Source organism: Thermobia domestica, chromosome 12, assembly GCF_964235325.1.
Source record: "Thermobia domestica chromosome 12, izTheDome1.hap1.1, whole genome shotgun sequence".
Classification (NCBI taxonomy): domain Eukaryota; kingdom Metazoa; phylum Arthropoda; class Insecta; order Zygentoma; family Lepismatidae; genus Thermobia; species Thermobia domestica.
In genome coordinates, this window is record NC_137465.1 from 112,502,683 (window position 1) to 112,528,252 (window position 25,570).

Sequence of the window (25,570 nt, forward strand, 5' to 3'; positions counted from 1 at the left end):
AAAAACAAAAACAAAAATACTAAATATAATCATGCCTATGATGATAAATCTGGCCCTATCAAAATTCTAAAATGAAATATAGAATAATATGACCCCAATGATCAATTTGTGGGTACTTTTCCCTCCTGTCTCAACTCGAAGTTCACGCAAGTATTAGATATGAATCAGGCAAAGTGGATTAACACTTATTTAAGTGTACATCGCATCAAAATAATAATAATTTAGTACCTGGCGTACTTTTTTTCAAAATTAGGAAAATACCTCTTGTCGCACCCCCCCCCCCGCTACCTAATCCTCCAACTTTGGATTCTCAACTTAACTTCAGCAGTAATGTAAACATTTAATAATGCGGGTACCAGAGACATAAGTTTGGAAAATTTAAATAATGAAACGTTGCGTGTACAATAAAGAAATTACCTACTACCATTTGAAGTTCGGGGGCCAGTACGCCATATGCCCAGCTATATCACTGCCCGAATGGAAAACATCTGTACATATATGCGATGATTAAATATTTATGCCATATATGCTTTTAATTTGTTTTGTATAACGTAATACCTTTTACTAGCAGTTGTATTGTGTATCATGAAATGTGTGATACTTTCCTAAGAATTTGTATTACAGACCTGAGGTCCACGTTTATGGACCTATACTAAACACACGTGAAGCCAAAATACTACTACGTAGATAAAAAATATAAAATTGCTACTACTTCTAGAAGTATTAGTCACATCTCTAAAAAAAAGTATTCCCTTCAAAATATTGAAAATAATAGAAAAAATGTTTGTCTATTTGCCGTCCGCTCCATCGTGGCCATCTTGACTCACATTCATAGAAACAAAACAATATACTTGGAAAAACAATCAACAAATATGCCACTATGTGACAAATTTTTCAAGTAGAGAACCCACTAATGTGATTTTGGCGCACAGATACCCAAGAATTACCAATGTGTAGGAGGGGATACGGACAAAATCTCGCGGCCGAAACATCGCCGCCCAAAATCTCGCCGGCCAAAACCTCGCGGGACAAAATCTCGCCGGGCCAAAACCTCGCCGCCCAAAACCTCGCGTGTCCAAAACCTCGCGTGGCCAAAACCTCGCGGGACAAAATCTTGCTGGGCCAAAACCTCGCATGGCCAAAACCTCGCCGCCCAAAACCTCGCGGGACAAAATCTCGCCGGGTCAAAACCTCGCGTTGCCAAAACATCGCCGCCCAAAATCTCGCCGGGCCAAGACCTCGCCGCGAATTAAACTTTTCTTTAAAATTTACCCAATGAGTTTCTTAATATGCAATTCCACATTACAAAAAATAATAATAATAATAATAAGAAGAAGAAGAAGAAAAAGAAGTAAAAGAAGAAGATACAAAACATCGTGTGCGTGGGCTTTCTCGGTTTTATTCCCGTTTCCTCCCACTTTCTTTATTCGATCATTTCCTTCATCCTGGTCATCTACGTCCCCTTTAATCAAGGGACGTCGTAAAAACTCATATATTATTTCATACTTTCATAAATATTATTAGATTTTTGTTAAAATTTTAAGTTTTTGGATGTTCCAAAGTTCACGAAACTGATCCCGTTAGTTGTCATTACTTTCCTTATGCAGACTTTCTTTCCCTATAACCAGTTTAAAAACATCCTGTCGCCCTAACTTCACATTGAAATCCTCTAATACAGAAATAGAATTTTCATATGGTATCACGGGACTTGGTCAAATACCCGTGATACTTCTTCTGCAACAGCGTCTTTTATACCGTCATCCTTATCATCTGTTGGAACATTTACATTTTGGTCAGGCGAGATTTTGGGTATGGCGATATTTTGGGGCGCGAGGTTTTGGCCCGGGGAGATTTTGGCCCGCGAGGTTTTGGGCGGCGAGGTTGTGGCCAGGCGGGGTTTTGGCCAGGCGAGATTTTGTCCCGCGAGGTTTTGGGCGGCGAGGTTTTGGCCAGGCGAGGTTTCGGCCCGGCGAGATTCTGGGCCGCGAGGTTTTGGGAGGCGAGGTTTTGGCCAGTCGAGGTTTTAATCCGCGAGGTTCTGGCCGCGAGGTTTTGTACCCAAACCGTGTAGGAGCATAACGTTTTAGAACTCCTGGGGATATACTTGTTTTAATTTTCTCATTAGATTTAACAAATTTTCCTTTGCCTCGCCTTAAATTCCACCGAAACACGTTGCACGTTATTCCCCTATGACCATCCCTGCTTTGTGATGTCTAGTACAGTAATACAATGTTTTCAAGAACTACTGTCTAATACAGTAATGTACGTAAGTATATAGTTCTAGCTATTTAAATGTAGGGCTGTCCGTGGAAGATTATGACGCAAAGTCTTTCATTGAAATTTAAAAGTCATTTTATTACATTATATCGTCTTATACTATATTATGTTATATTACAACTATATTCAGATTAAATGATTTATTATGGGCTCTAAGGGCCTTCACCAAGCATCCTATTTTTTAATTTCAGTAGATAACTTAAAAGAAATAAAACATTGAGAAAGTAAAAAAATATATTACTGTATCTACAAAACACTTTAAATAAACTAATAATTCTTTGCAGATCTTTCCTTATATACCAGAAATTTGGTTGTCCAATTTATGATGTCATGATTACCTGTCACTAAAATATCTGCCTACAAAACAATTTACTATTTCATTTAATATTTTCAAAGTGTTGAATGATTTTCTTTCCAAATTATTGTGTTGTTTATTGCTATTGAGATTATTATGAAGGCGACAGAAGAGTAAGGCACAGCGAGGACATTTTAGCAAAATATAATTTTGATGTAAAGCGTTCCTGTTTGTAAGTTAATCAATATAACGGTAGATAGCTCTACCGTTCTACAAACTCAAGACAGTAGATAGCTCTTTTCTTTACAACTGCCTCAGAAAGTTGCAAGTGCATTACTAAAATCTGTAAGTCTTTAGCAATCTTTTTACTAATTATAAAGATATATGCTAAATACCATGGATGCATTAAAATTCAAACAAAATACCTATATAACAATTTATATAAAACTCAAAATGAAATCTCACGACCTCAATGCTAGATTGTGTGGTATAAAAATATTCAGACGAACTTAGAGAAGACATAACCTTCTGCGGCCCGCCCATCCGCGGATGGGAATGAAAGTCATGTGAAAAAAAAAACTTTGTTTAGATTTTCAGCAAGTGTTGATATATATTATGCCTTCTAAGTTTGCTGAACCTTTGTACACATTGAGCAACATGGTGGCGTACATTTCCTTCTGTGAATCAATTTCAGATACAGTAATGCGCCAATTTTCCCTTATTAAGTATTCCATTTTAACAATGATGCTTTCACTGACTACAGTGAAAGAGTGACCTGGGGCCTCATTACATATATTCTTACGTGCACACAACGTAAAATTACCGTTTTAACTTGCGGTAATCGTCGTAGCATTTATAATTGCTTGTTTCACCTTTTGCGTTGTTTTACAATTTGCAAATTTTACGAATACTAATAGCCAATGAGGTCCCTAGACGGTAGAATTTTCATCACTGGTTATGCCCTGTTTGAACATTTCAGCTTCTCGTAAACATGTGTTCGGCTATATAGTTATCACCGTTTTACGCTGTTATGTGGCAATGAACTTCAATCAGTCTCGTATCATGCTTTTATTCAACTGAAACCTATGACGCTACGCTGCTCCAGTTTGGAACAATCCTGCACGAATGCCACCATCTTGTATTTTACATCGTTCCGTACACGATACATGAGTATTAGCCCCAACTATGAATAACTTTAGGATGCCACCACAAGATAACTAATATAACATTCACAATCGTATTTTAGACTTAATATACAATTTTTCCAGGTATTTTCTGAGTAATCTTTGCATACACGACATCGTTACTGAAGGGGAGAGCAAACCACCCGAAGTTAGCTTTGGACCCGCAGGATCTGGATATATTGATGTGGGGTTTTGCTCGGATATATGACAACGAAACATTCAACATTTGAATGGCCCCCACCCCGCTATGTTATGTATGCGTCGAAAAACTCTTATGTATATAATTTGAAGATTTTCTTGTTTCTGATCTCGAACTTAGAAACATAATCTTAAAAGGAATGACAATATGAAAGATTATTTATCAAATTCCTTAAAAATGAAGCATGAAATGTACAAACTTATCAAATACAAAACTTGATTTCAGAAATGTTACGCATCACTTTATTCTTAATAATGTTAAAAGCAATCCAGGGGCTATAAAATGAAATAAAAATAACTGTGTATATATATACAATAAATCATACGTATATTTTTTTATCTTTACATTACAGGAACAAAAACGTTTCTTTTCTTTTAAAACAAACAAAAATTTATAAGATAAAATACGAGGTGCTGTCATGATTTGATTAGTTTTTCCACATGGTTAGTTTCTTGTCTTGATTTCAAGGCCACTATGTTGAATTCACATTCTGCGCAGACCTGAAACAAAACAGAGAAAGCAAGTATTAAAATTAGGAATGTCAATGTTACAGGTTGTAAAGAACATTTATTAATTTCATTCTTAAAAATAATAACTTTCATTTTTATGTATAACGTATATCATACGGTTTTAATCATGGTAATACTGTATGACACAATTGTTCATAATTCCTAAGTTAGTTAATAACTTTCTTAAACATATACAACAAAATATTTACATTCTGATTGAAGAAAAGAGAGGAAGAGATTTATTACACTAAATGAACCAAAACGAATTTTAGAAATACAGCTTGTTATCTACAAAAGCGTAACCTTCCTTTATAAAAAAAATTACTGTGCAAATAAGGATGAGACAATCTGTGTTATATTATATAAAAGGGTAAAAGTGAATGATTCATAATCGCCAAAGCCATACTACTGTAGATAGAAACATAAAACTTTCAAAGAATAGTTCATTTGTCACTAAACGAAATGGCATCGACGAATTTTAGGAAATACATATCTTAAAGGGGGTAAAAAAGAGATTTTATGTTTTGTCAAACAAACTTTTTTTTTTTTTTTTTCGCAAATCCCAGAAGTTACGAAGGTAAAACTCGTTAAATATACTTACTATTAAAAACAATGGAATACCATTTTCGGCTTTTTATGAAAATTCCACAACTGAAGGGTGCGATTTCTATAGTAGGCTATTAAAATATCTCACTATGTGTTCAAAAAGTGTTGCTTGAGTTAGTAGATTTAAATTTGTATTTGAATTTTTAACTGAAAATAGTGGTTGGAGGCCGCGGTGTCTCAGTGGTAGAGCGTTCGTTTCTGGTGTGAGAGGTCTCTGGTTTTATTGCAGCTCACGTAAAGTGAACTTTGTCGTGGACAAACACCTTGTGCGTAGGTTTTCTTGGGGTACTCCCGTTTCCTCACATTTTCTTCATTCTACAATTGCGTTCAGTCTCATCATCGCCGGCTCGTTTAACCTAGCCGGCATAACCGTGGGACGTTACACTAAAAGATTTCCTTTCATCTCATAAAAATACTGAAATTTTTACTTAAGCGTTTTCGGGAATTCCTTTCCTAAGTGGGGTAAAGTGTCATATTCTATAGTATTAACATTTTCCGCACCTTATTTACAGCCATTTCTCATTATCCGGCGAACTGCCGTGTGCGGCGACGGCGAATTGCCGTGCAGAGTAGAAAGACATTGCAAGCAATGGAGCTCTTCACATATGCGCGGCAGTCACCGCCTATTTACACGGCGAATAAAAACAGCCGCCTCTTGCTGCTAGAAAGCGGCGCGGCAGATCGCCACGTATATCCAAGCGGAACATTACAAGCAATGGACCTCTTCACATATAAGCAGCGATCTGCCGCTCCGGTGTTGGAGGAGGGAGCAAGTGTTGCCACGAAAGGGTAGAAAGTAGCTGCGATAATATGGATGTGTGTGTTTTACGTATATATATGTGTGTGGAGTGTGTTTGTGTATGTGGTTATGTTCTAGCCTAGTACACCTGGAGTAATTTTAACCAAACTTGTTACATACAATATAAGGGAAAAAATGACATGTAAAAATAATCGAAAACGACCGATAATACCGAAGTGTCAAATACGTAGATCGTTGATTAAAAAGTCCAAATCAATATAATTTTTTGTATGTAATAGAAGATTGGGAGAAATAAATGTCCGGGCAGCACTGGATAAATGAGCTTATAATTCTATAAATTTGTAGTGTCTCAAAATTAAAATATACACTATCAAATATTTCAGCAATATTACATATTTTACAGTTTTTTGCTATATACTTATGTCTTATTTTGTTACATATATTTTGTTACATAAAAGTTTGTTTCGGGCTTTAGTAATAATACCTTAATATACTTTCCCAAAGCAGGAGAGAATTTATGATGTGATATTTTGTGACAATTGATAAATATGCCGTACTATATATACGAGTATTTATATATATATATTGTAATTATTTTTAACACTTCTATGGTTGTAATTTCTTGAATAGTCCTTTGAATTCAGGGACTAGAGCAGGGGTTTAAAGTAGAGATGCAAAAAAGCCGGCTTTTTTGAATCGATGGTTTTTTTCACATAAAAAGCCGGCTTTTTTGGGGAAAAAACGAGAATTTTGGAAATTTTGGCTTTTTTCAACTTCATGATTTTTCTATCTAAATAGCTTTCTTATAGTATATTCTATAGTTAGATAAGAATTCCATGACCTGAATGTGATATTTCGCTCTGAAATTCACCATCAAGATGGATGGAGCACATGTTTTACGAATTAAAGCTAACATGAAGAATGGAGTATTTGAGGGTAATTTTAGAGGCTATTTAACTTTATTTTAACTTTTGAGTTATCGACATCTTTTTTCTTCTCTAGTCTGTCATCCGTGTTTCATTTCTAAGAGCTTTTAGTACTCTAGCTTCTAGCGCAAAAGTTAAACTTGCCCGTTTTTCTATTTATCCGTCAAAGCGTACGTTTTTCAATATATCCGTCAAACCGTACTTCCACATTTCTGTCATACTGTAGCTGTGAAGTGATTTAGCAATAATTTTCCGGACACAACCTTGAATACCAATTTATACAAATAATCAGTAGCGGATTTAGAAAAGTACTTTAGAAGGTTTTTTTCTGATTGTTTCGTTTCCTAAAAAGTCCTAATTTTATTTGGGAAGTGCTTGAAGTTTATGAGTACAGGCATAACTAATATTTCGTTTCGTTTATATGTTTAGTAATAATCTTCCGGATACAACTTGAAAAATCATTTTATACTGAGAATCAGTGGCGGATTTAGAAAAGTATTTTGGGAAGGGTTTCTTACTAATGTTTAGTTTTTTTAAACATTCGTAATTTTTATTTGACGGGAGCTTAAAGTTTATGAGTAAAGGCATAAATAATAGATATTTCGTTTGTTGCAGACATTCCGTAACTTTGGGGAACGGGCTTCAGTCCGAAAGACCGCCCCCCTAACCTTCGCAAAACCGTTACTGCTGGTAATTAGTAATAATAACGATTTAAAAACAATAAAAAAGGAAGTCGCCCAACTCACAGTACACGAACTATTTCTACATTCACAGATGGAATGAAGAAAAGCTTTGTCAGAATGGTAGAATGCTGGTTGAATCCCGGACTTCCCGATAGAAGCGCAAAAGCAAATCACTCAGTCATGTTTGTTGTGCAGTTGTATTTAGCTTAACTTAAATATATTCCGTAGTCTTTTTTTTTGGGGGGGGGGAGTTCCGTAATGATATGTTGAATCCCTCTTGTTAAAAATTCAGAAAACTTGAGGATTGGGTAAACTGTGATGATGGTTCTATAAAACTTAACTGTAGAATTTCAAGAATATACAGAACCAAAAGCTCTAGATGTGCTGCCTTTAAGTGTATCATATAAATCTAAGTATTTCTCTTATGTTTTATTTTAATTTTATTTTGTTTCAAAAAGAGGGTATGGAATATTTTGAAGTAAAAATACTACATACTATTTTGCTAGTTATTTGTGTATTCTTTAAAAAGAAGTGTTTACTTTTAGGGTTGGCTGGTTTACACCAACTTTTTTTTTTAATAACTGGTTTAAACCACAAAAATAAAAAGAATGAAAAATACGAATCGTGTGAACTTCATGGTAACGTTTCCAGATATCAAACCACCTGCAATAGTTTTATTTCCCTTTCACCTTTTAATCAAGGTGTCCCATGTTCAATTCTCGGTCGAACCACAAACCTTCTTTGATGCGTAACCCAAGTAGCGGTTCGGATGTCAGTTTAAGCGAAAGTCTTCTCCTTGATAACCTCGGTATTTCGTAAGGATGTTAAGCCTAAATATACGAAACAAACCAAATTGTATATTTCTGCATGCCTAAATACGTGTTGTTTTATAAAGAAGCCAATATTGCTTAAATATATTGATAGAAATTGGCAAAATTTATCGATTGCCTACGTAGCTTCCAACATTAGCTTGGATTGGACTTTCAATGATATCTACGTACCGGTACTAAATTTGTAATTTAATACCTCAGTTTTAGCGTACTGATTATGGTACGTTGACCTTTAAATTTTACATGCAAAGCAATAACAGGATTTTCCCGTTATTGTCTTACATTTCAAGTAATGACGGGATTTTCCCAATGGCTAGGGCGGGAGATTCTCAACTTAAGAAATTTACTGACCGCACTTCTTTAAGCTTATGGGAGTTCTTCTGGCATAACCCCGCTGTTGCATAATAACATCAAGGCGAAACAAACTTATTTCTGTGAATATGTAATATAAATACATAAAGCAAAAAATCTAAGTCAAAAAAGCCTGGTTTAAACCAAAAAAGCCTGGTTTAAACATCCCCCAAAAAACGGGTTTTTGGCATTTTCAAAAACAACCACGGTTCTTGCCAACTCTGCTTACTTTTGTATATAGGAGGTTAAAAAATTCTTATTATATACATTGGTTAATCCTGTGGAATTCATAATGTAAATATGTTGAAGAAAAATTGTTTGAAATATTTTTTTCGAAATTCATAGTTTATTTTCGATGTTTTATATTATTATCAGCATCAACCACTAATTAAATGATTTTTTGTGTTATAGAGAAGCGATACAAAGTCTGTTTTATCAATTTAAAGCAGTATTTTGAAAAAAGCCCAAAATTTCCCAAGCAAAAAAGCAAAGCAGAAAAAACCGAGTTTTTTTCCAAAAAAGCCGGTTTTTTTCCGAGCCCTTGCATCTCTAGTTTAAAGTGACTTGAGTCAATAGTTGGAACGCTCAAAACAAAAGAATAAACCCGAAATACTGTAATAATAATAATAATAATAATAATAATAATAATAATAATAATAATAATAATAATAATAATAATAATAATAATAATAATAATAATAATAATAATAATAATAATGCCTAGAAATTAGCTTTAGGCTCAGTGGTTGAGTGTTGATTTGGGATTCTGGGATAGATCTCAACCACCGACTATCCTGAAAGAACTTTATCCTGGTTTTCCCAGTCACAACAGGTGAATATATTGATGGTATTTTAAATATCCAGAACCTGTCAGCTATTTTGCTCAAGTCTATCAATTGTGGAAACAGTATAGAAAAATATCCGTCAAAATACCACTTCTTTTAAAAAAGGATGAACTCATATGTGTCTGACTTTTTTGTTTTGTTTTGTTTTTCTGTCTGTCTTAACAAAGCGAGTAGAAGACACTTTTTGCGTATGTCCATTGCAACCATCATAACACGACAAGAGTCACAAGGTTTTGTTTCTTCAGTTGTACAGCAATCCTGCTCGCATATTTATCATCCGCGGCAAAACACCGCGTAATATGAAAGGGTACACTTCTCACGTGGCAAACAGCCGCGAACGGCGAAAGCAAATCGCCGTATTAATGTGAAAGAAGCCTTACGCAGTGCCAAATGTAAGAATTCGGTTAAGTTGGAGATATGAAATTCGATACGTGAACTCTTAACTAAGAAAAGTAAGACATCAAGTTGAGCGGTTTCGAAAATTTCTAAACTAAGGAAAGAGGGAAGTTTCTATAATATTCAAATTTCCTATTATTTATTTAGAAACTGCCAAATGTAAGGATTGCCTTAAAGACCTTATTGTGAAGAGTAATTTAGATCATGTGGAAAATAATATAATGGGGAAAGTATGTAAATATAGCAAGACCATATAATTTAATTATTCTTCTACAGAAAAAAAATTGGAGAATAGTTGGTTTCAAATTTGGGAATCTAAAGAAAACCAAGGCAATAGAATTGACTATTTGATGAATAATCCTATTGTTAATATGTTTTATTTGAGGATATACTTCCTGATAACAGGTTAATTAATGTTGTTAAAATACGGAGCAATACTTATGGTGTTAGGGTTGCATTGACCCCGGCCAATCCCAATATTAAATTAGAACGTAGAACTTGTCAATAGCTTTTAGAAATGATAGCCCATGTAATAGGAAATGTATTGCTCACACCCCAAGTAGAATTACTCGACTTAATAGAATACTTGAGATGTTTGTGAAAGAAGAAGAATTGAGATGTTTGTAATAGAAACATTTTGAGATTCATGGTTATATCACAAAGGTGCCTAAATTTAATAATCACAATGGAAAATTGAAACCTAATTCAGAAGAGTAGCTCAAGGTATAGTTTGGATGTTATCGTAAGATTTGAGCAGGGAGAAATTGAAGTGAATAAGGGAAAAAAGCGGAAATATGTAAGATGTGTCTAGATACGTATTAGGAGATGGAAACACGTTCGAGGTGATCCTATTATTATACCTAGAATGGGATACGGACAAAATCTCGCGGCCGAAACATCGCCGCCCAAAATCTCGCCGGCCAAAACCTCGCGGGACAAAATCTCGCCGGGCCAAAACCTCGCGTGGCCAAACCCTCGCCGCTCAAAACCTCGCGTGGCCAAAACCTCGCCGCCCAAAACCTCGCCGCCCAAAACCTCGCGGGCCAAAACCTCGCCGCCCAAAACCTCGCGTGGCCAAAACCTCGCCGCCCAAAATCTCGCCGTGCCGAAACCTCGCCACCCAAAATCTCGCCGGGCCAAAACCTCGCCGCCCAAAATCTCGCCGTGCCAAAACCTCGCCACCCAAAATCTCGCCGCGAATGAAACTTTTCTTTAATATTTACCCAATGTGTTTCTTAATATGCAATTCCACATTACAAATAATAATAATAATAATAATAATAATAATAATAATAATAATAATAATAATAATAATAATAATAATAATAATAATAATAATAAGAAGAAGAAGAAGAAGAAGATACAAAACATCGTGTTCGTGGGCTTTCTCGGGTTATTCCCGTTTCCTCCCACTTTCTTTATTCGATCATTTCCTTCATCCTGGTCATCTACGTCTCCTTTAACCTATAGGACATAATCAAGGGACGTCGTAAAAACTCATATATTAATTCATATTTTCATAAATATTATTAGATTTTTGTTAAAATTTTAAGTTTTTGGATGTTCCAAAGTTCACGAAACTAACCTCGTTAGTTGTCATTACTTTCCTTATGCAGACTTTCTTTCCCTATAACCAGTTTAAAAACATCCTGTCGCCCTACCTTCACATTGAAATCCTCTAATACAGAAATAGAATTTTCATATGGTATCGCAGGACTTGGTCAAATACCCGTGATACTTCTTCTGAAACAGCGCCTTTTATACCGTCATCCTTATCATCTGTTTGAACATTTACACTTTGGTCAGGCGAGATTTTGGGTATGGCGATATTTTGGGGCGCGAGGTTTTGGCCAGGCGAGGTTTTGGCCCCGCGAGATTTTGGCCCGCGAGGTTTTCGGCGGCGAGGTTTTGGCAAGGCGGGGTTTTGGCCCGGCGAGATTTTGTCCCACGAGGTTTTGGGCGGCTAGGTTTTGGCCAGGCGAGGTTTCGGCCTGGCGAGATTTTGGGCCGCGAGGTTTTGGGAGGCGAGGTTTTGGCCAGGCGAGGTTTTGGTCCGCGAGGTTGTAGCCGCGAAATTCTGGCCGCGAGGTTTGCACCCAAACCACCTAGAATCAATAGAGTTAATCCCAAAATCCCTGACTTCTATATATAAAAAAGTTTAATATTTTATTATTTTTTTTTTTGAACAATGATAACTATGTAACTAAATTTTCCATAGAAATACTTAATATGCATTTTGATTATTCGAATTAGATATACTGTAGGATATTAAACCATGTAATGTGGGTTCCTGTCACCACAGCATGGCGTGTAATCAGGTTGAGGATTTAGAAGGCCTCTAAATATAGAGGCTAGTTGCTAATATATTGAAAAAAAAAATGAAATCAAATATTTCAGTTTTACGTCCCACGCTTATGCCGGTTAGGCTAAAGGAGATGGTGATGATGAGAAATGAATGAAATGGTGGAGTGAAGAAAGTGGGAGGAAACGGGAGAAACCCGAGAAAAACCACAAGCACGGTGTTTGTCCACCACAAAGTCCACACGGCGCGAGCTGTGATCGAACCAGGGACCCCAAGCACCGGAGTTGAACGCTCTACCACTCAGCCACCGCGCCCCCCATTATGTTGAATAAGCAATTGCTGACAGACTACAAGAGATAGTCCCCTTGCTTGGGGGTTTGGCGTGAAAAAGATGCTTCTTCAGAAACATTCGCAGAAGCCTCGGACCACGACTGATAACTTGACACAATCTGAACAAAGTAAATTGGACATGGCATTTAGAACATGGAACATAAGAAGTCTTTATAGGACAGATGCGTTAAAATCCGTAACAAATGAGTTAGAGAAATACTTAAATAGTACGGACCTAATAGAGTTCAGAAAGCTAGATGAGAAGGAAAGGGAGCAGTGAAGTCGGGAAATGTTTACTTTCTTTTACGGGGAAGGAAATAAAAATCACAAACTAGAAATAGGTTTTCCATTCACAAACGAATAACTTAAGCAATTAAGCGAATTAAATTTGTTAATGAAAGAATTATAAATACGAAAATTAGAATGAGTAAAACAACATGTTGCTAAATGGACAAGTAAGTTTTATTTTCGTTTTATTGTTCTTATTTACTACCCTTTTGACATGAAATTTGACACATTCATGTTTTTGCCGATTATATATATGCTAAAATTGTAAGAAATACCGGGCGAATTCGTTATCAATTATATTACCACAAAAAACATATTTATAGACATGCGACGATAATTTTGGACATGAGTGTACATGTCCCAACAGAAGATAAGGATGACGATATAAATTGCAGTTTTTGATAAGAAGCAGAACGAGTATTTGACCAACTCCCACGAAATCAAATAAAATTCTCTTAGGGGGTCCGCATGCGAAGGTAAGACGAGATTTTCAAACCGATTATATGTAGAAAATGAAAGTTTGCATAAGGAAAGTAATAACAACGGCGTTAGACACTTGAACTAGCATCCAAAAACGTTATTGTGAAGACTACAAAATTCCAACATTGCGACGTTCATAAATACACCTCAGAGTTTCGGTCTTTTTTTTTTTTTTTTTCAAAAATTCGGCTCCTAAAAGAGGCAATTTCTAATATTAAAATTGTTTATTATTTATTCAGAAAATGCTTAATGTGAGCATTCGCTTAAGTTAGAAGCGTGAAATTCGATATCTAAACTGATGATCAGAAAAGAGTTAAACATGTGTTGCAGCGCTTTTGACAATTGCAGCGCTGAAAGGAAAAACAAGCAACAATTTTTACAATGTTCAAATTTCCAGTCTTCCAGTATAAAATATGACATTTCTTTTTCTTCTATTATTATTGTTTGTCTTTTTCTTAAGTAAACGTGTTTAAATAAACACCATGCAGTCGAATTTCATTTTAGGTAGGACAAGAAGCACTTTGGGGAGTCGGACCTAATTTGTACCCCTCCCACCCATCGTGGTTACATTCCTGAGTACAGATATACTGCTCCAGTAAACATTTGCTATATAATAAATGTCTTTATTTTAGAAATAAAAATAGCTACATTTAAGATAAAATGGGACCAAAGTAGATATTTGTATATTTTTATGCTTATTACTCAACGATTCTTATAAACTTTTTGCTTAAGTTGGTTACTTTCCTCTATATTTTGTCGCTGCTTCGTCAGTGAAGTTACATGTATGATTTTATGGTTCATTCATTTCACGGTAGTATATGGATTTTTATTATTACCTATTTCAGTTATCATATTATTCTTTTATAATTTCTTAATAAGTTTTTTCTTTCTAATTTGCGTACATTTTTCAACTAAATGTGTCCTTGTTACTAAATTATTGATTCCCTTAATTATTTCTTGTTCCCACTTCATATAACTATTGTAAAGTTATTAGCAGGCGTCCCTCAAGGATCCGTACTTTCTCCCCTTCTCTACATCCTCTACGTAGCCGACATGCCTTCTCCACCACCTCCAATTCATGCTCTACAGTTCGCAGACGATACAGCCTATCTTGCTCTTGGATCCTCTGTCGATCGCATTAATCTCCAATTACAAGCAGCAATAGATAACCTCATCTCCTGGTGTCTACGATGGAAACTGAAATTAAACCCCAACAAAATCCAAATGACGCTTTTTGCCCGCAAGACACACAAGTACTGTCCCACACGCAATCCTGAGCGTCTCCGTATTATGGTATTGGACTCAGAAATCTCGTTAAGCAATAGCGTTAAATATCTTGGGGTCCATTTCGATAAACACCTCACCTGGCGCACCCACCTAGCCGCTCTTGAGCAAGACATCCGTCGTCGCCTCAACCTCTTAAGGAACTTATAGGGCACAACCTGGGGCTAAATGCTGACGTCTTACTTTATACATACAAAGTTTTCGTCCGGCCAGCTATGACATACGGGTATCTAGCTTGGCTTTCAGCGCAATGCCTCCTATCTTGGACCACCTCTATCGCCTACTCACGCGCTACATTACACATCATATAACAACCTCACATGAAACGCTTACAGCCCTCTTAGATGAGACCGCTGCCCTCCCTCGTACTGGATATCCTCCAATCGACCATCTACTGGCAATATATGAACGGGAAACCAATTCAGATGACTACAACCCTGAGCGTCGAATATACCAAAACCATCCTCATATCTATAGATAATACTTTAGTCACAATACATGCTTTCACATGACATCACTGCAGAACCTCTCTACCTCACCTCACACAAACCCATCCCATGACACGTGGCACTTCCGATAATTGGACACAACACCGCTAATACTGAGAAGCTTTCTGCTTGAATCTACACTCTACTAGCAACCTGTATCCACCCACAATACTCTTCTTCACATAGTAAAGACATCACTCTGGCCACAGAGAAGGCGTCACCTTCTATGGCCCGCCCATCGCATGATGGGAATGAAAGACAGAGGAAAAAAATAGCCTACAAGGTGGTTAGGTGGTATATTAGAATAAAAATGTACAGGTTGTTTCAAAACAACACCAACAATTTAGGAGGTGACTCCTTACACCAAGATAAAACAAAAAGTATAGACCAACCTGGGTGCACAAGTGCCTCGTTTCGGAGTAATAGGTCACCGAAAACATGAAAAAAGTGAAGTTTAAAGCTTCATAGCTCCAAAACTCTGGCACCTACCTATAATCCTAAGGAGCCCATGCAACAATTTTTATAGACAGAGTTTGGCTACGAGCATATAATTTAAAGTACTCACCAACTACTTCTATAAAAAAATGTTGCGGAAGTACCACAGGGTTATGAATCTTGAATATTTGAATAGGGCACATTCTAGTTCCTAAGTGAAGTCCTGACCGGACTACGATAAGTTCCATAGTACTGGAACTATGGATCTTTAGAGTTCATTTTTTCATGTTTTCGGCAGTCTAGAACTCCGAAATGACAGACTTCGGTACCCAAGTTGGTCTGCACTTTTTGTCTTATCTTGGTGTTAGGAACCACCTCTCAAACGTTGTCGATGTTGTTTCGAAACACCTTGTATATTGTCAAGTTAGGTTAGACTAGGTTAGGTTAGATAGGATTTCTACTTAGGAATCATAGGTTTAAGCCTGACTTACTTATTTTCTTAAAATTTTGTAGACACAATCCTACGCAATTCGTTGCGAGTAATCGAATGGTGCAATCTCGAATTCTGGATGAGGTTACTTCAAGGTCAAATGTGAAATGCACTGGATTCCTTTCCAGTCTTCTCAAAATTTCGCCAATCGGAATGCAACGCAACATTAAAGCTTGAACAAATAATATGTAAGTGCTACACGCACGTTCGCAAAATTTGCGATTTAGTTTACTATAATCGATATAATAGTCTACTTATAATAACTTGCATTTTCTACGTTTCGTTGTCGTACGCAGACATGTCTGTTAAGATGGATGCAAACTTCTTGCACTTGGAAAAGAAGGAACGAATATTGTGTGTGTGAGGTGAGTGTGTGTGTGTGTGTGAGAGAGAGAGAGAGAGAGAGAGAATGGAGATTAAAATAATATAAAAGAGCAAGTAAATTTCAAAAGTCAGAATACGATTTTCAGTCTATAGTAAAGAAAGAATACCACATTGTTAAGAGTTTCTCGGTTTATGGCAAATTTATTGCAAACTGACAACTGGTTCATTTCCAGGTTGATCGAAGATCGAATACTGTGAAAGGCAGGATGCGCTTACAAGTCAACCGAATCGTGAAATTTTTGACTTTGACACGAGGCTTTACCTTGGTGCGGTCAACTCCATAACTCCGGACCTGTACCCATGGGCGGCGATTAGGGGGGGCACCCCCAACTTTTTTGAAATGACCCATTAATGTATATAGTTTCATTTGGAAAACAATTGTGCCATAAAATATTTCCGTCCCGTGAGTATGTATTGTCTTCCGGTTCAGTTAAGAAAGCTACAGGAATTGCGTTTTAATTACCACAAAAAATGGCCCCAAAATTAACCTATTGGAGCGCCATAATTCGAGTGTATTTTCATTCTTCTTACAAGGGCTCAATATGTTAATCAGCCCCTTTGGAACTAATTGATACAACATTTCGTACATTCTTTAATTGCACAAAAATCGAAAGTTCCTAAAATGTCTTTTCATCTTTCTAATACTAAGGAATATTTTGATTTGATTTTTTTTTTAGTTTAACATCCCGTTCAGCAGTGAGGCTATATGAGACGAGGACCTACTGATTAACGTGGAATACGAACCACATGAGCTCCCGCCAGGAATCGAACTCGGGTTTCCCACGTCAAAGGCGCGGCAATGTTTGCAGTGTAATATACGAGTTTAGGGGTGTACATATACAATTTTGTATATACAATTAAATTTAGTGAATTCAACATAATTCTATGTTTTAGGATTATTTTGGAGTGATTCTACGTATTGTTGAGTTTTGATGTACGTATTCGAAGAAAGTGTAAACTGTACATGCAACGAACATGCTTCGGGAAGCTGCAAAAGTACTTCTTTAAATGTCAGAAAAATAAACACTGCTGAACAAGACTACACTTATTTAATATAAAAACACAATTTTTATATTAAATAAGTGTTTTTATATTAAATAAGTGCAGTCTTGTTCAGCAGTGTGTTTATTTTTCTGATTTTATTCGCAAGACGTTGACTATGATTGTGTGTCAGTTTAAATGTCGAAGCATATGCTTCTAGTATTTACTATCTTCCTAAGAGTAATAACATACATTTAATAGCATGCGTGGAAAAAAATATAAGTTGTTCATTAACCCCCGGTTTCAATGTAACTTTTGCAAACCAAGCCTCATTTTTCATTACTATTCGATTAATATTATTTTTTCTGTTTATTTGTTTTGCAAATTTGTTATTAAATAGGCCCCTAATCTGATCACACAATTTTCCAGACAGAATTTTAAAATGTTCTTGAGCAAGGAATCAAATCTCTTCTTACACTTTCGTTGTTTAAGAGTAAAAAGGGCTAGTATCTACTTGCGTTGCTCTTGCAAATTTACTTTTAAAAATATGAAACACGATATACGGTATTTTAACTGGAAAAGAGTATCCTAATAGTTATACAACCTTTCGTCAAACAAAATGTGAGAAGGAACAAGGAAAACTAACATTGATATACAAATATTGAGATCATGTCTTGCCCCCCCACTTTTAATGTCCAACCGCCGCCACTGCCTGTACCCATAGATTTATCGCGTCAAATTACAAAAGATTTTTTTGTAAAAGAAAAGTTAAATCAGGTTTAACTTCTTAGCAGTAAATAAATAGATGTTATTATTGGTTTACCTTATATCCGGTTCACTGTTTCGATTACTGTGATTAGTTTAAGTATGTATTCAAATGATTTAAAATTAAAGCAGTGAATCGGAACATAGAACTGTGTTTGCTACACACTATGATTGTTCCGAATTCAAAAGATAGGCGGAGAGTACGTAAGAAAAGGAAGAGGAAACGGAGCAGAGAGGCAAAAAGGTGCTTTAAAAGGTGCTTTAATAAAATATATTTCCCTAAGTTACTGACTCCTTTTATTTTCCTTTCATTATTAAAAATAAGGAACATAATATTATAATTACTTACGTTACCAGGAAAAAAGGCATCTTTAATGCTTATAATATGTATATATATATATTGCAAGAGTGGGTGCTCCTTTGAGCTGTTTCCATCTTAAAGAAGAGGCGTGTTTATTTTTTTCTCAAAACGAAAGAATAATAACCTAAAAAATTAAGTTTATAAACCTTCCTCAGAACAAAGGAAAATAGCTTCAAGGGATAAATTGATTTTTTTCTTTACTTTTCGCAAATTTTACTCAGATACTACTAAAACTTGTAAAGGAAAGTTTAAACAAAAAAATCCCTGATCGTTTCTTATATATATATATATATATATATATATATATATATATATATATATATATATATATATACTAAGCACTGCTTCTTTGTCATGTTTTATAAATATAAACACTTCAAAAGAAAACTTAGCTGCGAAACGTTACTAAACATCGTGTGGAACTTTATTTGTTTAGTTTTTTAAAAAGAATATACGCTCTTTCTGTAATAGGACAGTTAATTAGACGAAAAAGAACTAAAGAGCGACAGGCAGTTCTTTTTCTTTGTATCGAAATAAACATGACATCCTTGAAAAAAGAAGACGGCTTACTATTTTTTAATTATTTTTCAGTAGAGTTCACTCCATTTTACACTGATTTACTTTTTTCTTAAAAAGACATATAAAAAAAGAATGGAAAAGACAAGTGAGTTTCATTTCAGTGTGAAACTACATTTGATTTCCAAATTATGCGAATAACTAACTGAGTAACTCTATGGCCTATGGAAGCCGGAAGTTCAATGCCACGCTCACGAAAGCTCTCTACTGACTTCTATCCTTAGCCAACTGGATCCAGTTTCTATTTTGTATTCCTATTTCTGCGAGATCCATCTTAATATTGTCTCCCATCTGCACCTAGGACTTCCTAATGGTCGTTTTCCGATTGGACTTCCAGTAAAGTTTTGAAATCATTCCTACTTTCTTCCATTCTGGCTACATGACCTATCCACCTGAGCTTCCTAGATTTAATGACCCTGACAGTGTTTGGTAAAAAAAAGTATAAAATATGCAATTACTCGTTATGAAGTTTCCGCCATTTCCCACTCCCGTTCCTCTTGGGTCTCAGGATCTTCTTCTTAAATAATTTGAGTCTACATTCTTCTCTCAGAATAAGCGACCATGCTTCGCAACCATACAGAACAACAGGCATGATTATCGTTTCATATATTTTAAACTTAAAATTCCTCGACAGAATTCGCGACGACGAGAGAATTTGAATTAAATACTAACACGAATTCCCTTGTTTTAGTCGACATTTAATTTCTTCATGAATATGGTTTTGGTATGTTAATATTGATCTTAGATATTAGAAAGTATCCACTTCATCAAAAGTACTATTTGATATGTTAACTCATCCATAATTTGCCGTATTACAATCCCGACGAACTTCCATGTATTTAGTTTTCTCTGCAATTATTTCTAAACTCATGTCCCTGCAAGTGTTTAATAAATCTCCATAGAATAGAATCTGTTCCTCAGACGCTGAACCATATCAAGAAGCCGTTACTCGTTATCTTTCACTGCTTTTGCTGTATGGACATTAATATTGAAATCGGAAATTTTAATTGATGTCTATCATCTTTGGTTGCAATACAAGAATGAAATAGAGCTGAAACGTATACTTGTGGTACTGAATCCATATCGGAAAGCGAGTTGTCACTATCTATTTACATTTTGTTCATTATGTATCAGTGTTGTAACTGGAAATTGTAAAGTTTCACCAGTTTCATTTTGAACAGATAGGTAACAGTGGAGAAAAAACTTATACTTAGCACGCTTAATCTGCATCAAGAAACCGGTTTTCGATATTCCTTACTATGTTTGCACTATGAAAGTAAGTATTGAAACCGGAAACACTAGTAAATTTCAGCCATTTCATGGTTTAGGTAGATTGTTGGGAGTGCAGTTAGTATATTCACTTGAGATGATGAATCGACTACCAAGAAAAAAAAAACTGCTTGTAACCATCTATTACCATTCCTCTTATATGGAGGCCAACGTTGAAAGTGGAAGCAGATGATTTCTAACACTTTCGTTCTGAATTGAGGGCTAACTGAGGAAATGAAACATATTATTGACACCGATTGCAAAAAACTCCTTACTATATTTCTTGTGGTCTACGAGAATCGGTATTGAAATCCGAAGTAGTCGTAAATTTGGACGACTTCCAGTTTGTGTAAATTACGGGTGTTGATGTAAATTGTCTTGAGACGCTGAATCATTTTAAAAGAAATTCTTTCTGATATCTATTATAGTTTTTGTTCTATGGTGATGAACGTAGAAACAGGAAATGGTTACAAAGAACGAATTTTAGTTTGAACAGAAAATTAACATAGGAGGTGAAGTTTACTCTTGGGACGCTGAATCGATTGAAAAAAGAAAGAGAGAGAGAGACACTTTTTATATATGTTACTGCTCTTGCTTTATGAAATCAGTAGGAGAGACCGGGGACAATTGTAACGCGGGTCAATCGTAACATTGGCCATTACTTGTAGAAGTGAGTTTCGTAATATCGTTTGTGCATGTCATTAAAGTCACTCATGCAATATACATGTGGCAAGAAAAAATGAACGTCGTTAGTAAAGTGTGGACACTGGAGAAGGAGGAACGTGATTTTGACAGACGTAAGTAAATTTTTAACTGACTTATTTTTATTTTCTTTCGATAGACATGCGTTTACTGTAAACAAATACCCTGTGCATGTGTAATCTATGTTCTTTCCGTGACAACGTGGATATTGTGTTTCATGCTTTGACTAAGTGTAATTATGAGAAATCATCGTATTTATCACTGACTGCTGAACGGATACGAATATATAACATAGCGACCGGGGACGATTGTAACACGTTGCAATCGTCCGTGAACCATTATGAAAATAAACTAGATATGACTGAAAATAATACATTTAATGTAATTAATAAAACAATGTACGTATTAAGTATGCTTTTTGGGGGCCAAAAGTACGTAGGAAGTAACCCAACCCGCCAAAAAAAAAAAAAAAAAAACCTTGGTGGCCTTAATGTGTAATATATCATTATGGTTACTGCGGATCACTGTTTTTCGATGTTGTATCAGAATAGCCTAATGTTTCAATGTGTTCCTTTCTTCTGATGTCTTTAAATAGCATATAAGTTTTTAAAGTCTCATTTATCAAATAGGCTCCCTTTCTGATTAATCAGAAATACTCAACAATGTAACTTTTCACTTGTTTTACTTAATCTTTCTCACACAGTAGCGCAGTCTCTGTTCGCGTCGTTGTGTGAGGGATTGTATAGGAGTTACAAATGCAGTGTGAGTGTCTATTAGTACAGTTAGGTATAATACTTTCTTTCATATGGCGAAAGTAGAAATGGAAATCCCTGTATAATAACGACTCTTATTATTCATTTTACGTTAAAAATTAACTTTTACTTCATATAATTCAATGATAACTAAGGGAAATAGACCAAATTTATATTTTTGGGAATATTTCTCTCTGTTATACGTCACTGACTTGAATTTTTATGTTACGTCATATTTTAATCTTGACTTGTTTGTCCAAGTTTAAGTTAGGCCGAAGAAAAGCTATTTCTAGCTAATGTGGCACGGTATCGCAGGCACGTAGCCAAGGGGGGGTCCAGGGGGTCCGTACCCCCCTTCGAGACCACAAATGAAAAAAAAAATAAGGAAGGACGAAACAAAATGAAATGAGAAAAAGAAGGATCAATGTCAAAAAAACTACAGGAAGCTTTTGGTTACTTTTTCCTATGAGGAGATTTGTATTACTTGCAATATGTGGTGGCGAGGTGAGCATAATATCCTGGAAGAGCCAGGGAACTTGAAATTTCTAGAAATGTTAATTAATTCTCAGAATTTCTGCTACTAGGCAGGAAGATTTCAAGCTTCCGAAAACATAGTGCCGTTGTGTAACAGCGTGGACATTTTTTATCATAATTTTTCGTCATCGCATCCTTGCAGTGTCAAACATGATATTTCAAAAACAATTTTCTACTGCTCTTTTACCTGTCATTTGGAACAGACACTAGTTGACGGAATTATAAAAACAAAAATTTACATGGAAAGAAAGTTCTGTTAACATTTGATTCAACAGAGAAAGGAGCGCAGATATTGTAAAATATTTTACAAGACATTATTAAGTATGTACTTTTTATAATAGTGAATATGTACTTTTTATAATAGTTGAGGTCATAATGAAAAGAAAATTGTTATATTTGAATAAACAGAGGAAGAACGTAAATACATTATTAAATCTTTTTCAGTAAGTTTTTTTATTAGTATTATTTTACTCGAGATTTCTTCATAGTTTGTTCTTAAAATACTTACCAACATATCCTCTTTTTATTGTCATAACAAACCAATATATGTTGATAATAAAGTAGTTTAGACTGATCGAGATCCTGGGCCTTCAGAATTTCTTGTCACTTCCTCCCCTCCCCCCATACGAAATCCTGGCTAAACGAACCAATATATGTTCCAGTAAAATAGTTTTCAATGGTCGAGTCCCTGGTGTGATGACCACAGTATTTCATGATTCGGACCCCCCCCCCTTCACGAAATCCTGGCTACGTGCCTGGGTACCGGTAACAAGAAACTCATCATTCAGGCATATTGTTGACCCGTGGAAATTGTATATTTCTAAATAGGTCTACTTTTAAATTTGAGGATGTAGTTTATACTCTTAGTTTGTTATCTCTATCCGTTGTTAAACCTATCAGTATTATTTAATCATATTTATTGTTTTGCCATGCCATATATATTGTACTTTTCATTAAAGGCATCATGTTACAATTGTTCCAAAGCTCTGTTACAATTGACCCGTAAACATCATAAAATGCTTCGTAACTTCCTATATTAGAAATTGTCATGAATGAAAAAAATAGAATGGAACAACAAAGCTTCACTTAAGATATTGTATAATTTTCAGACTTATTGGAGCATAAACTTGTGAGAAAAATAATAAAATGTAAAATGTGTTACAATTGACTCCAGTCAATCCTATTGAATCCGGATGTAATAGTAAATTTTACACCATTTCCGGTTTTAATAGTGTATTCCATATAATCATAATAGTTAGAAAGAAACCACTTCTCGCTGTATGTTAAAATTTTCGTACAATCGTTGAAATCGGAATTAGTAAATTTCAACCACTTCCGGTTTTGGTAGACTGTTGCGTATGGTGGTTCTGTGTTTTCTTGAGATCTTGAGATCTTTCTTTCTCCAAAGATTCTCTATGGAGACCGACGTTAAAATCGAGAACAGTTGGTATCTATTACTTTCTATTTGAATAGAGGGATAACGAGAAAATAGAATCTATTCGAAGGACTGTGAATGAATTGAAAACAGACTTCCCGATAACTTTTTTTCCGTTTTTGCTCTATGGATATCAGTGTACAAACCGACGATAATAATTTTTCAGTTTCCATATAGTAATGCAGGTTGTAATAGTATGTTCTTTTAAGACGCTGAACCAATCCCAGAAACCCGTTTCTCGTTATCTGTTAGTAAAATGAAATACAACACATTTGTTATCTGTTACCGTTTTTATTCTGTAGCAATGGAAATGGAAACTAAAAATGGTTGATTTAAAGCACTTCCGGTTTGAATAGTTTGGAAACGGGTGAGATGGTGCCTATTCTTGGGACACTGAATCGATTATAGAAAACCGATTCTTGATATTTATCTTATCGCTTTTGCTCTATGAAAATCAATACTGAAACGAGAAGAAATAAAAAATCAAATCACTCCCAGTTTTCGTAGAATTTAGCGGATACTCATGCTATGTTACCTTGAAACACTGAATATTGCACAAAAAGCCACTTCCCGCTATTTGTTACTTTTTCTATTTTATAGCGATAAATGTTTACACCGGAAATGACTAATTTGAACTACTTCCGATTTGAATAGATGGTTAGCGGAGGAGATATTGCCGATTCTTAGGAGGTTGATTTGATTGCAAAAACGGCTTCTCTATATTCCTCACTGCTTTCCCTCTGATCCCTTGTCTATTAATGGACGGCCGGCCATAGATGCTCTATAAGATTGCCATCACCTACGCATAGCATAGTTTGGAAGTCTAAAAAATATTCGGAAATACGCAGTTTATCAGTATTACTTGGGAGTAGTACTGTTATTATTAGAATAAAATATTTAATGATGATGTTGAAAAAATAGGAATCTAAGAGCCACAATAAATAATTATCTTCCTTAAACGTTTACTGATTGACGATATGCGAGCAGACGAATGGGGAGCGGGGAATGGTATGTATTGCAAATTTTCAATCTTATAGGCTGAAGGAGACGAATGAATTCTGAAACTGAATGATTATGATATAATTGCTGGAATGTGAATGTAGCAGGAGACAAAAGAACACCGAGTAAGTATACCAATGAAATGTTGCTCATCACAAAGCCACATAACCTTTGACCGAGCCATGGAACCCTTTTGTGAAGAGATCGTGTCTAACACAAAGAATGATGTGATATGAGGAATTTTTCACTAATAACATGCTGGACTGAAATTTTGGGAAAATGACAAATATTATATATATTTGAAATCATGGACAGTGAATTCTCATTATCTGATCGATGTCAAAATTATATTTAATTTCTGTTTTATTTCAACGCAACTTACAGTTTGTTTACATGCTCAGACACAAAAAAGAAATATATTTTACGTTGACTCTTTTCCATTCATGTATTTTTTGAATCAGTGAATATGCAGATTGTTTCTTTGTCCACATTACAATAATTACCTCATCTGACGTCAATCTGCACCTTGCGTTTCATCAGCCAACTGTCGAAACATTGAACGGAGCATTCAATGACAGGCTTTCGAACAAAATCGACGGAGGAGAGCACACGTGGAGCAGTAGTAGACCAAACTAACCTACGACGAGGATTGAGAGACCGTTACGCAATTCTTGGTCAAAACATTACCCACGATTGCCACTGCAATGTACACGATTACGCCTTGTAGTATTAGCAACAAGAATGACATTGTTGTAGATAGTGTTCGAATTCTTAATTCCTCAGCGACGTAAATTGATCTGATTTTCATTGTATTTGGGCCGAGCTTCTGTTTGAGCCTTCTGGGTCCCATCACC

General features: G+C 35.5%; 1 protein-coding gene across 1 annotated transcript in view; it reads right to left on the minus strand.

Annotated features, from left to right (window-relative positions):
- Positions 1–4,260: 4,260 nt before the first annotated feature.
- The window catches only part of LOC145666078 (limbic system-associated membrane protein-like), a 743,072-nt gene continuing 721,762 nt past the window's right edge, over positions 4,261–25,570 (minus strand). Inside the window, exon 6 of the mRNA XM_081733173.1 lies at positions 4,261–4,455. The gene's annotated coding sequence lies outside the window, so the exon portion shown is untranslated. The remainder of the gene's footprint in view (positions 4,456–25,570) is intronic.